Here is a 14,562-nt window from a genome sequence, read left to right as displayed (position 1 = left end):
ACGCTTCGTGATCTATCCAAACAGATATATCATACATAAATACGATCAAGCCAAACTCAACTACAATAGATAGAGCAAGGGGAAAGATACAGAGTGCTGGATATTTGGGCCTCACGGTGGCACAGCGGTAGAGTTGCCGCCTCACAGCGCCAGAGACCCGGGTTTGATCCTGACGACAGGCACTTGTCTGCACGGAGTTTGTACGTTCTTCCCGTGACCTGCGTGGGTTTTCTCCGGGTGCTCCGGTTTCCTCCCACACTCCCATGACGTACAGGTGTGTAGGTTAATTGGCTTGGCAAAATTGTAAATTGTCCCTATAGTGTTAGTGTTGTGATATCATGAGAGGTAGAGTCATAGAGGGGAGATACATTTCCTCCCGGTGGATGCAGCAAGTACTACAAACCATCATGGCTGCCAGCAAAAGACTACAAAACCCATAGTCAGCAGGGCACTGATTGCTGCTGACACTGATTGCTGCTGACATTGATTGCTGCTGACACTGATTGCTGCTGACACTTATTGCTGCCCAGCTGAACCAGTTGAGCTGATTGCCTCAGTGAGAGAGCTAAAAGGGAAGGCAAGCAGTGTATTTAAAAAAGAGAGACAACGACTGGAGGGGAGAGGGAGAGGGAGAGGGAGAGGGAGAGGGAGAGGGAGAGGGAGAGGGAGAGGGAGAGGGAGAGGGAGAGGGAGAGGGAGAGGGAGAGGGAGAGGGAGAGGGAGAGGGAGAGGGAGAGGGAGAGGGAGAGGGAGAGGGAGAGGGAGAGGGAGAGGGAGAGAAGCAGTGTTTGAGTTACATTTTGTAAGAAGGCAGCAAGCTACAGTTTTGATTTAACTACCTGTCTTGGTTTTGTGTACCTGTCTGCAAACAATTAAGTTTACCTGTTTTTGGAAAAGACTAAATATATGGAATTTAAGTTTGAAAAACAAGAACGTTTCTGTCTTCATTTCCGGCACCCACACCTCCCAACCTTCAAGAGAAAAGCTCCCGACCTCTCAAGACATCACAGTGTGTTAGAAGGTGTTGGTGTGCGGGGATCGCTGGGCGGCGCGGACTCGGTGGGCCGAAGGGCCTGTTTCCGCGCTGTATCTCTAAGCTAAACTAAACTAAGCTCAATATCATTTGGTTTGGAGTTTGGAGAAACAGGTTTTATAGCACGGCAACAGGCCCTTCAGCCCACCAAGCCTGCGCCAACCTTCAACACGCGTTCCCAACACATGAAGGGTGATTTTACAGAGGGCCGATTAACCTACAAATCCGCACGTCGTTTGGATGTGAGAGGAAACTGGACCAACCTGGAGAAAACCCACGAGGTCACAGAGAGAACGTACAAACTCCACTTGCTATTGAGGGCGTGCAGCGCAGGTTTACTAGGTTAATTCCCGGAATGGCGGGACTGTCGTATGTTGAAAGACTGGAGCGACTGGGCTTGTATACACTGGAATTTAGAAGGATGAGAGGGGATCTTATCGAAGCGTATAAGATTATTAAGGGATTGGACACGTTAGTGGCAGGAAACATGAACCAGAAGTCCAGAACAAGGGGCCACAGTTTAAGAATAAGGGGTGGGCCATTTAGAACAGAGACGAAGAAAAACTTTTTCAGTCAGAGAGTTGTGAATCTGTGGAATTCTCTGCCTCAGAAGGCAGTGGAGGCCAATTCTCCGAATGTATTCAAGAGAGAGCTAGATAGAGCTCTTAAGGATAGCGGAGTCAGAGGGTATGGGGAGAGGGCAGGAACGGGGTACTGATTGAGAATGATCAGCCATGATCAGGGTGAATGGCGGTGCTGGCTCGAAGGGCCGAATGGCCTCCTCCTGCACCTATTGTCTATTGTCAGACGCCACCCGAAGGTGGGACGGAACCCGGGGCGCTGGCGCTGTGAGGCGGCAACTCCACCGTTCAACGGAATATGACAATAGACAATAGGTGCAGGAGGAGGCCATTCGGCCCTTCGAGCCAGCACCGCCATTCAATGTGATCATGGCTGAGCATTCTCAATCAGTACCCCGTTCCTGACAGCACTTCATACACACGCGATCCCCAGGCCCAGTGCGCCTATGGCCCAACTATGCCAAGAACTGAGGCTGAATTGATGTAGACACACAAGGAACTGCAGATGCTGGCTCACAACAAAAAAACAACAACAACAACAACAAAAACGGCAAGTGTTGGAGTAATTCATGGATCCCTTCCCGGAACGTCGCCTGTCCGTGTTCTCCAGGGACGCTGCCTGACCCGCTGAGTTACTCCAGCACTCTGAGCCTTTTTCTTTCTGCATTATTGCTGCCCCTTTTACATGGATGGTCAGGGCCGGGCTACAATTACACTAGCAACGTGGGCGGGTGCTGCCCCCTGGTGTCCTCTCAAACAACTGACTGGTCTTGAGCAGGGGAAAGGGCGATGTGGAAGGGATTAGTGGGGTGGTGTCCTGGCCTCTGGTCCTCATTGCTGTGCCCTGCAATAATAACCCACAGGAGGGCCGCGATCCAAAACGTCGCGACTAGGTTTGTATACACTGGAATTTAGAAGGATGAGAGGGGATCTTATCGAAACATATAAGATTATTAAGGGGTTGGACACGTTAGAGGCAGGAAACATGTTCCCAATGTTGGGGGAGTCCAGAACAAGGGGCCACACAGTTTAAGAATAAGGGGTAAGGCCATTTAGAACGGAGATGAGGAAAAACTTTTTCAGTCGGAGAGTTGTGAATCTGTGGAATTCTCTGCCACAGAAGGCAGTGGAGGCCAATTCTCTGAATGCATTCAAGAGAGAGCTAGATAGAGCTCTTACGGATAGCGGAGTCAGGGAGTATGGGGAGAAGGCAGGAACGGGGCACTGATTGGGAATGATCAGCCATGATCACATTGAATGGCGGTGCTGGCTCGAAGGGCCGAATGGCCTCCTCCTGCACCTATTGTCTATTGTCTCTCTGTGTCCCTCCACCCACGCTGCCTGACCTGCCGAATTCCTCCTGCGGTTTGATCTGCAGTCCCTTCTCTCTCCATACCGGTTAGACAATAAACAATAGACAATAGACAATAGGTTTTTCCTCATCTCCGTTCTAAATGGCCTACCCCTTATTCTTAAACTGTGGCCCCTTGTTCTGGACTCCCCCCAACATTGGGAACATGTTTCCTGCCTCTAACGTGTCCGTCCCCTTAATAATCTTATATGTTTCAATAAGATCGCCTCTCATCCTTCTAAATTCCAGTGTATACAAGCCTAGTCGCTCCAGTCTTTCAACATACGACAGTCCCGCCATTCCGGGAATCAACCTAGTGAACCTACGCTGCACGCCCTCCATAGCAAGAATATCCTTCCTCAAATTTGGAGACCAAACCTGCACACAGTACTCCAGGTGCGGTCACACTAGGGCCCTGTACAACTGCAGAAGGACCTCTTTGCTCCTTTTAGTTCAGATTAGTTTATTATTAATGTCACATGAAGAGTTATTTGCGTGCTATCCAGTAAAAAGAAACTATCCATGATTACAATCAAGCCGTCCACAGCACACTGATAAATGGCAGAGGATACTATGTTTAGTACTACGATACTACGAAGATAAAGTCCGATTATTGTCCAAACTCCAGCAGTGCGTTTGATACCAGCATCTTTGGAAATACTTTAGAGAAACAGGTACAGCACATAAACAGGCCCTTCAGCCCACCGAGTCATAGAGTCATAGAGTGACACAGCGTGGAAACAGGCCCTTCGGCCCAACTTGCCCGCACCGGCCAACAATGTCCCAGCTACACTCGTTCCACCTGCCTGCGTTTGGTCCATATCCCTCCAAACCTGTCCTATCCATGTACCTGTCTAACTGTTTCTTAAACGTTGCGATAGTCCCAGCCTCGACTACCTCCTCTGGCAGCTTGTTCCACACACCCACCACCCTCTGTGTGAAAAAGTTACCCCTCAGATTCTTATTAAATCTTCTTGTTAAATCTTCTTGTTAAATCTTGTTCTTGTTAAATCTTCACCTTGAATGATCAGCCATGATCCCATTGAATGGCGGCGCTGGCTCGAAGGGCCAAATGGCCTCCTCCTGCACCTATTGTCTGTTGTCTATTGAACCTATGTCCTCTGGTCCGTGATTCCGTTACTCTGGGCAAGAGACTGTGTGCGTCTACCCGATCTATCCCTCTGATGATTTTATACACTCTCGTAAACTCTCGTGAGTTTAGTTTAGAGATACAGCATGGAAACAGGCCCTTCGGCCCATATAGTCTATGTTGAACATTGATCACCTGTTCACACAAGATCTGTGCTATCCCATGGCAATGAGAGAGGTGTGTTATTCGAAATATTCTTAATTCAAGAACAGGTGAAGTGTGAGGAGCCTATACTGATTTATGTTCTGTGATCAATCCAAACAGATATATCATACATAAATACGATCAAGCCAAACTCAACTACAATAGTTGGAGCATGGGGAGACAATAGACAAAAGACAATAGGTGCAGGAGGAGGCCATTCAGCCCTTCGAGCCAGCACCGCCATTCAATGTGATCATGGCTGATCATTCTCAATCAGTACCCCGTTCCTGCCTTCTCCCCATACCCCCTGACTCCGGTATCCTTAAGATACAGAGTGCTGGATATTTGGGCGTCACGGTGGCGCAGCGGTAGAGTTGCCGCCTCACAGCGCCAGAGACCCGGGTTTGATCGTGACTTGTCTGATGATAGGATGGTCCAGTTGCCTGATAACAGCCGGGGAGAAACTGCCCCTGAATCTGGAGGCGTGCGTTTCCACACTTCTGCACATCTTGCCCGATGGGAGAGGGGAGGAGAGGGAGTGGCCGGGGGTGAGACTGGTCCTCGATTATGCTGCTGGCCTTGCCGAGGCAGCGCGAGGCGTAGATGGAGTCGGTGGAAGGGAGACGCAAAATGCTGGAGTAACTCAGCGAGACGGGCAGAGATCTCTGGAGAGATGATGAATGGGCGACGTTTTGGGTCGAGACCCTTCTTCAGACTCACGTTTCGGGTCGAGACACTCTCAACGGATGGGAGGTTGGTTTGTGTGATGGTCCGGGCTGCGTCCACAATTCTCCGCAGTTTCCTGCGGTCTTGGACGGAGCTGTTCCCAAACCAGACTGGGATGCATTCCCGATAGAATGCTCTCCACAGTGCATGTGTAGGAGCTGCCGATCCAGGACTGCCCCCTGGTGGCCACAGTTTAAGAATAAGGGGTAGGCCATTTAGAACGGAGACGAGGAAAAACTTTTTCAGTCAGAGAGTTGTGAATCTGTGGAATTCTCTGCCTCAGAAGGCAGTGGAGGCCAATTCTCTGAATGCTTTCAAGAGAGAGGTAGATAGAGCTCTTAAGGATAGCGGAGTCAGGGGGTATGGGGAGAGGGCAGGAACGGGGTACTGATTGAGAATGATCAGCCATGATCACATTGAATGGCAGTGCTGGCTCGAAGGGCCGAATGGCCTCCTCCTGCACCTATTGTCGATTGGTCATGAACATCGTACCCTGTCGATCTCACTGGTGACTGCAGATGCTGCAATATTCAGCAGCAGACAAACTCCTGAAAGGGTTTCCGTCGTAGAGTCCTGGAGTCGTAGACAGGGATGGATGGCTGGTCAGTGCAGACCCAATGGGCCGAAGGGCCTGTTTCCATGCTGTATCCCTGAACTAAACTATACTAAAACGCTGCCTGACCTGCATAAACCCCTCCAGGTGTTTGTCTGTCGTTCAACATTGCCCAGAGTAGGGGAATCGAGGACCAGAGGACATAGGTTCAAGGTGAGGGGGAAAAGATGTTAAAGGAATCCAAGTATTAACCTTTTCACACAGAGGGTGGTGGGTGTATGGAACGAGCTGCCGGAGGAGGGAGGTAGTTGAGGCTGGGACAATCCCAACGTTTAAGAAACAGTTGGACAGGTTCATGGATAGGACATTTTTTTTTTGGAGGGATTTTTTTTTTAGATTTAGAGATACAGCGAAGAAACAGGCCCTTCGGCCCACCGGATCCGCGCCGCCCAGCGATCCCCGCACACTAACACTATCCTACACCTACTAGGGACAATTTTTACATTTGCCCAGCCAGTTAACCTACAAACCCACACGTCTTTGGAGTGTGGGAGGAAACCGAAGATCTCGGAGAAAACCCACGCAGATCACGGGGAGAACGTACAAACTCCGTACAGATGGCGCCCGTAGTCGGGATCGAACCTGAGTCTCCGGCGCTGCATTCGCTGTAAGGCGGCAACTCTACCGCTGCGCCACCGTGCCGCCCCGGACTGAGGTGGGACCCTGCGTCTGTAGAGTGATACAGCGTGGAAACAGGCCCTTCGGCCCAACTTGCCCACGCCGGCCAACGTGGCCCAGCTACACTAGTCCCACCACGCCAACCAGCGTCTGTGAGGGAAAGCGGACAGTCGATGACTTGGGATGGGATCATTCTTCAACTCCTTGTACACTCGAGGGCAACTTACAGAGGTCCAATTAAACGACAGGCCCACACGTCTTTGGGATGTGGGAGGAAACCGGAGCACCCGGAGAAAACCCACGCGGTCACAAGGAGAGCGTGCAAACTCCACTCAAGACAGCGCCCAAGGTTAAGATTATACCCAGGGCTTCCTGCATTACCATGTGCCTATCGTGGAGATGTCACATTTAATTCCCTCGTCTAAATCGTTAATATATATTGTAAACAACAGGGGTCCCAGCACCGAGCCTTGCGGCACCCCACTAGTCACTGCCTGGTTTTCTGAAAGGGACCCGTTAATTCCTACTCTTTGCTTCCTGTCTGCCAACCAGTTCTCTATCCATGTCAATACCCTACCCCCAATACCATGCGCTCTAATTATGCACACTAATCTCTTGTGCGGGGCCTTGTCAAAGGCTTTTTGAAAGTCCAGACACGCCACATCCACCGGCTCTCCCTTACCCATTCTACTTGTTAAATCCTCAAAAAAACTCCAGAAGATTAGTCAACACTGACTCTCAGTCTGAAGAAGGGTCTCGACCCGAAACGTCACCTATTCCTTTTCTCCGGAGATGGTTCCTGACCCGATGCGTTTAAGGCCGGTCCCAATTAGGCAATTTTTTAGGCGACTGTCATAGTCGTAGCTGGACCCCCCCCCCCACGACAATGTCCACGACAAGCTACAACAACCTACCACCTAGTCGACGTCAAGCTACGGCAAGCCACCGACAACCGGCGACCCAATCGTAGGACATCCACCTACGACCGCACCTACGACAACCCACGACCACACAGGTGCCAACCTACGGCAACCGAAGTCAACCTACGTCCACCCGCGACAAGCTACGACCGTGTCGGCGACAACTGAAGACAGGTACCATTTTGGCCTCCGGTTTTGGCGCCGGTACCTGTCGCCGGTTGACGTGGGCAGTCGCCAATGGAATTCACCGAAGTCAGCACCGGGGACAACCTACGTCACCTGGCGACAACCTACGACAGCACCCCCTTCAGGAGACGTCAAGCTACGATCATTGGCATCAAACCAAACGCTCATTGCAGTTGTACAGGGCCCTAGTTAGACCGCACCTGGAGTACTGTGTGCAGTTTTGGTCTCCAAATTTGAGGAAGGATATTCTTGCTATTGAGGGCGTGCAGCGTAGGTTCACTAGGTTAATTCCCGGAATGGCGGGACTGTCGTATGTTGAAAGACTGGAGCGACTAGGCTTGTATACACTGGAATTTAGAAGGATGAGAGGGGATCTTATCGAAACGTATAAGATTATTAAGGGGTTGGACACGTTAGAGGCAGGAAACATGTTCCCAATGTTGGGGGAGTCCAGAACCAGGGGCCACACAGTTTATCATATCATATCATATCATATATATACAGCCGGAAACAGGCCTTTTCGGCCCTCCAAGTCCGTGCCGCCCAGTGATCCCCGCACATTAACACTATCCTACACCCACCAGGGACAATTTTTACATTTACCCAGCCAATTAACCTACATAGCTGTACGTCTTTGGAGTGTGGGAGGAAACCGAAGATCTCGGAGTAAACCCACGCAGGTCACGGGGAGAACGTACAAACTCCTTAGAGTGCAGCACCCGTAGTCAGGATCGAACCTGAGTCTCCGGCGCTGCATTCGCTGTAAAGCAGCAACTCTACCGCTGCGCTACCGTGCCGCCATAAGAATACGTGCCGTTTAAGAATAAGGGGAAGGCCATTTAGAACGGAGATGAGGAAAAACTTTTTCAGTCAGAGAGTTGTGAATCTGTGGAATTCTCTGACTCAGAAGGCAGTGGAGGCCAATTCTCTGAATGCATTCAAGAGAGAGCTAGATAGAGCTCTTAAGGATAGCGGAGTCAGGGGGTATGGGGAGAAGGCAGGAACGGGGTACTGATTGAGAACGATCAGCCATGATCACGGTGAATGGCGGTGCTGGCTCGAAGGGCCGAATGGCCTCCTCCTGCACCTATTGTCTATTGTCTATTGTCTATTTCTCCAGCATTTTGTATCTGTCTTCGGTGTCAACCGGCATCTGCAGTTCATTCCCTCCTCACTGAAGGGCCAAGGCGTTTCAGCTCGACTGACTGAGCATGGCCAGGAGGGGGCAGCAGAGGCTCACGATCCACTTCCACCACAGGGAGTCAAGACACAAAGTGCTGGAGTAACTCAGCAGGTCAGGCAGCATCTCTGGAGAGAAGGAATGGGCGAGGTTTCGGGTCGAGACCCTCCTTCATTGAGGCCAGGTATCTCTTAACTAAACTAAACTAAGACTTCTAAGACTCTAAACAAGTAGGAGTCCAATGTGTTGGAATGAGCTGCAGATGCTGGTTTAAACGTATAAGTGTGAGGTTGTCCACTTTGGTGGAAAGAACAGGAAGGCAGATTATTATCTGAATGGTGTCAAGTTAGGAAATGGGGACGTACAACGTGATCTGGGTGTCCTTGTTCATCAGTCAATGAAAGGAAGCATGCAGGTACAGCAGGCAGTGAAGAAAGCTAATGGAATGTTGGCCTTCATAACAAGAGGAGTTGAGTATAGGAGCAAAGAGGTCCTTCTGCAGTTGTACAGGGCCCTAGTGAGACCGCACCTGGAGTACTGTGTGCAGTTTTGGTCTCCAAATTTGAGGAAGGATATTCTTGCTATTGAGGGAGTGCAGCGTAGGTTTACTAGGTTGATTCCCGGAATGGCGGGACTGCCGTATGTTGAAAGGCTGGAGCGACTAGGCTTGTATACACTGGAATTTGAGAGGGGATCTTATTGAAACATGTAAGATTATTAAGGGGTTGGACACGTTAGAGGCAGGAAACATGTTCCCAATGTTGGGGGAGTCCAGAACCAGGGGCCACAGTTTAAGAATAAGGGGTAGGCCATTTAGAACGGAGATGAGGAAAAACTTTTTCAGTCAGAGAGTTGTGAATCTGTGGAATTCTCTGCCTCAGAAGGCAGTGGAGGCCAATTCTCTGAATGCATTCAAGAGAGAGCTAGATAGAGCTCTTAAGGATAGCGGAGTCAGGGGGTACGGGGAGAAGGCAGGAACGGGGTACTGATTGAGAATGATCAGCCATGATCACATTGAATGGTGGTGCTGGCTCGAAGGGCCGAATGGCCTCCTCCTGCACCTATTGTCTATTGTCTATTGTTTATTTCTCCAGCATTTTGTGTCTGTCTTCGGTGTCAACCGGCATTTGCAGTTCATTCCCCCCTCACTGAAGGGCCAAGGCGTTTCGGCTCGACTGACTGAGCATGGCCAGGAGGGGGCAGCAGAGGCTCACGATCCACTTCCAGCACAGGGAGTCAAGACACAAAGTGCTGGAGTAACTCAGCAGGTCAGGCAGCATCTCTGGAGAGAAGGAATGGGCGAGGCTTCGGGTCGAGATCCTCCTTCATTGAGGCCAGGTATCTCTTAACTAAACTAAACTAAGACTTCTAAGACTCTAAACAAGTAGGAGTCCAATGTGTTGGAATGAGCTGCAGATGCTGGTTTAAACGTATAAGTGTGAGGTTGTCCACTTTGGTGGTAAGAACAGGAAGGCAGATTATTATCTGAATGGTGTCAAGTTAGGAAATGGGGACGTACCACGAGAGATCTGGGTGTCCTTGTTCATCAGTCACTGAAAGGAAGCATGCAGGTACAGCAGGCAGTGAAGAAAGCCAATGGAATGTTGGCCTTCATAACAAGAGGAGTTGAGTATAGGAGCAAAGAGGTCCTTCTGCAGTTGTACAGGGCCCTAGTGAGACCGCACCTGGAGTACTGTGTGCAGTTTTGGTCTCCAAATTTGAGGAAGGATATTCTTGCTATTGAGGGAGTGCAGCGTAGGTTTACTAGGTTGATTCCCGGAATGGCGGGACTGTCGTATGTTGAAAGACTGGAGCGACTAGGCTCGTATACACTGGAATATAGAAGGATGAGAGGGGATCTTAAAGAAACGTATAAGATTATTAAGGGGTTGGACACGTTAGAGGCAGGAAACATGTTCCCAATGTTGGGGGAGTCCAGAACAAGGGGCCACAGTTTAAGAATAAGGGGTAGGCCATTTAGAACGGAGATGAGGAAAAACTTTTTCAGTCAGAGAGTTGTGAATCTGTGGAATTCTCTGCCTCAGAAGGCAGTGGAGGCCAATTCTCTGAATGCTTTCAAGAGAGAGCTAGATAGAGCTCTTAAGGATAGCGGAGTCAGGGGGTATGGGGAGAGGGCAGGAACGGGGTACTGATTGAGAATGATCAGCTGTGATCACATTGAATGGCGATGCTGGGTCGAAGGGCCGAATGGCCTCCTCCTGCACCTGTTTTCTATTGTCTATTGTCTATTGTCTATTCGGTAAGTTTCAATGAGGTCCCCCTCATCCTTCAGTAGAGGCCCAGTGCTGACAAACGCTCGGCATAGGTTAACCCACTCGTCCACCCGCTCTCCCCAAATCAAATAACAAGTTGCCCTCCAGTTTCACCGTCTTCCCAGAGACGTCTCTCAACGGCCAATGGCACTCCCTGCCACCCGGGAGCCAGGCCCCGGAGACTGACTGAAGGACACAGCAGGGACACAGGCCCTTCGGCCCGCCGAGTCCATGCCGACCACTGGTCGCCCACTCGCACAAGTTCCATGTTATCCCACCTACCTTCGCATCCACTGCCCACACACTGGGTAGACAGCAGGTCAGGCCCGCTCTCCGGTTGTAGATGGGATGGCTTCAGTTAGAAACATAGAAACATAGAAAATAGGTGCAGGAGTAGGCCATTCGACCCTTCGAGCCTGTACGCACCGCCATTCAATATGATCATGGCTGATCATCCAGCTCAGTAACCTGTACCTGCCTTCTCTCCATACCCCCTGATTCCTTTAGCCACAAGGGCCACATCTAACTCCCTCTTAAATATAGCCAATGAACCGGCCTCAACTACCTTCTGTGGCAGAGAATTCCACAGATTCACCACTCTGTGTGAAGAAATGTTTTCTCATCTCGGTCCTAAAAGACTTCCCCCTTTATCCTTAAGCTGTGACCCCTGGTTCTGGACTTCCCCAACATCGGGAACAATCTTCCCGCATCTAGCCTCTCCAACCCCTTAAGAATTTTATATGTTTCTATAAGATCCCCCCTCACTCTTCCAAATTCAGGATTTAGTTGCAGGATAACAGCTGAGGAAGAACCTGTCCCTGAACCTGGATGTCCCTAGTGTGTGTGTGTGTGTGTGTGTGTGTGTGTGTGTGTGTGTGTGTGTGTAGGATAGTGTTAGTGTGCGGGGATCGCTGGTCGGTGCAGACTCAGTGGGTCGAAGGGCCTGTTTCCGCGTTGTATCTCTAAACTAAACTAAACTAAACCATCTATATACTAACACTCTCGTTTGTTTGTTTGTTTGTTCCTGAACTACGGCCAAAACGGTGCATGATAGCGTGACAATGTTAGGCCCACCTTACTCACCGACGTCCCTTTGGTGCTAATGGAAGAAGTTTCATTGAAATCGGTGTTATATTTTTAAAGTTATTCACGTTTTAAAGTTTAAATCTATCTCCTAGGGAGGGAGGGAGGGAGGGAGGGAGGGAGGGAGGGAGGGGGGAGAGGAGGGAGGGGAGGAGGGAGGGAGGGGGAGGGAGGGAGGAGGGAGGGAGGAAGGAGGGAGGGGGTGAGGAGAAGTGAGGGAGGGGGAAGGGGGAGGGGGAGGAGAGGGAGGGGGGAGGGGGGGAGGAGTGAGGGGGAGGAGGGAGGGAGGGAGGAGGAGTGAGGGAGGGGGGAAGGGGGAGGGGTAGGGGAAGGGGGAGGAGGGAGGGAGAGGAGGGAGGGACAGGGAGGGGAAGGAAGGGAGGGGGAGGGGGGAGAGGGAGAGGGGGTAGGAGAGGGTGCTTCACCAATGCAGGAGAGGTTTGGGCCCAATGGGTCCACTTGGTCTTGTATATGAATACAATTGAACCGTCCACAGTGTACAGATACAGATTAAATGGAATAATGTTTAGTGTGTAGGGACATAGGGATTGGCTGGGAGTTCGAACCCTCGGATTGGCTAACGATGTCACGGGGTGTGCCAGCGTGGGGGAGACAAGTTAGTCTAGTGTTGAACTCCGTCCAGTAAGGACGTATTCGTTGGTTGTCTACAGTTGTGAGTATTGCGTTTGTTACGGGGTTTTTGCCCATGCAAATAAACTCCGTCTTCAACACTCACCCGCTTCTGGACTCGCCACATTGGTGACCCCGACGTGATCGACGATCACAAGAAGATGTCTCAGGAAGGAGCGAACAGCGGGCAGCCCAACGCGACCGCCGTTCACCTGCCCCCGTTCTGGGCCCACCAACCGCACCTGTGGTTATCATATCATATCATATCATATATATACAGCCGGAAACAGGCCTTTTTCGGCCCACCAAGTCCGTGCCGCCCAGCGATCCCCGTACACTAACACTATCCTACACCCACTAGGGACAATTTTTACATTTACCCAGCCAATTAACCTACATACCTGTACGTCTTTGGAGTGTGGGAGGAAACCGAAGATCTCGGAGAAAACCCACGCAGGTCACGGGGAGAACGTACAAACTCCGTACAGTGCAGCGCCCGTAGTCGGGATCGAACCTGAGTCTCCGGCGCTGCATTCGCTGTAAAGCAGCAACTCTACCGCTGCGCCACCGTGCCTAGTTCGTACAGGTAGAGTCCCAGTTCCACATTAAGAGAGTCGTGGAGGACCAGGAGAAGTTCCCTACAGCCCGAGGTGGCCGCGCGGGTGGGACGGTACCTGACCAGCCCCCCCCCCAAACCGAGAGGTACGAGGGGCTCAAGAGGCTCCTCCTGAGGGTTTGTGGCTTTAGCCAGAACCAGCGGGCTCTGAAGCTCCTACATCTACCGGAGCTGGGGGATCGGCCACCATCCGCCCTAATGACGGAGATGCTTATCTTGATTGGCAACCACCAGCTGTGATGATGTTTGAAACGGCATTCTGGGAGAAATTGCCCCGGGACGTCAAGTTAGTTTTGGCAGACGTCTCCTTTGCAGACCCGGTGGCATTCGCGGAGAAGGCGGGTGGTGACGTCTTCAACACTCACCCGCTTCTGGACTCGCCACAAGTGCAAGATAAAGTCCAGTGACATCCGATTAAAGATAGTCCAAGGGTCACCAATGAGGTAGATTGGAGGTCAGGACCGCTCTCTAGCTGGTGGTAGGATGGTTCAGTTGCCTGATAACAGCCGGGAAGAAACTGTCCCTGCATCTGGAGGTGTGCGTTTTCACACTTCTGTACCTCTTGCCTGATGGGAGAGGGGAGGAGAGGGAGTGGCCGGAGGGAGCTGAGACTGGTCCTTGATAATGCTGCTGGCCTTGCCAAGGCAGCGCGAGGTGTAGATGGAGCCGATGGAAGGGAGGTCGGTTTGTGCGATGGTCTGGGCTGCGTCCACATCTCTCTGCGATTTCTCGTGGTCTTGGGTGGAGCCGTTCCCAAAGCAAGGCACGATGCATCCCGATAAAATGCGTTCTGCGTTGCATCTGTAGAAGTTGCTGAGAGTTGTTGGGGACTTCGATGCCCAACTTCCCAAGCCTTCTGAGCAAGTGGAGGTGATGGTGAGCTTTCTTGACCCAATCATTCATAAAGCCAGAAGGTCATAAGTGATAGGAGCAGAATTAGGCCATTCGGCCCATCAAGTCTACTCCGCCATTCAATCATGGCTGATCTATCTTTCACCTCTCAACCCCATTCTCCTGCCTTCTCCCCATAACCCCTGACACCCGCATTAATCAAGGATCTATCTACCTCTGCCTTAAAAATGTCCACTGACTTGGCCTCCACAGCCGTCTGTGGCAAAGAATTCCACAGATTCACCACCCTCTGGCTAAAGAAATGTCTCCTCATCTCCTTCCTAAAGGAACGTCCTTTAATTCTGAGGCTGTGCCCTCTGGTCCTAGACTCTCCCACCAGTGGAAACATCCTCCCCACACCCACTCTATCCAGGCCGCTCACTATTCGGTAAGTTTCAATGAGGCCCCCCTCATCCTTCTAAACTCCAGCGAGTACAGGCCCAGTGCGGACAAACGCTCATCATATGTTAACCCACTCATTCCTGGGATCATTGTGGATACAGGCTAGAGGGGTAGGTGTTATAGATTCGCAGAGTTGTACAGCATGGAAACAGGCCTTTCGGCCCA

Source organism: Rhinoraja longicauda, chromosome 40 (assembly GCF_053455715.1).
Source record: "Rhinoraja longicauda isolate Sanriku21f chromosome 40, sRhiLon1.1, whole genome shotgun sequence".
NCBI lineage: Eukaryota > Metazoa > Chordata > Chondrichthyes > Rajiformes > Arhynchobatidae > Rhinoraja > Rhinoraja longicauda.
This window is presented reverse-complemented; position numbering follows the sequence as displayed.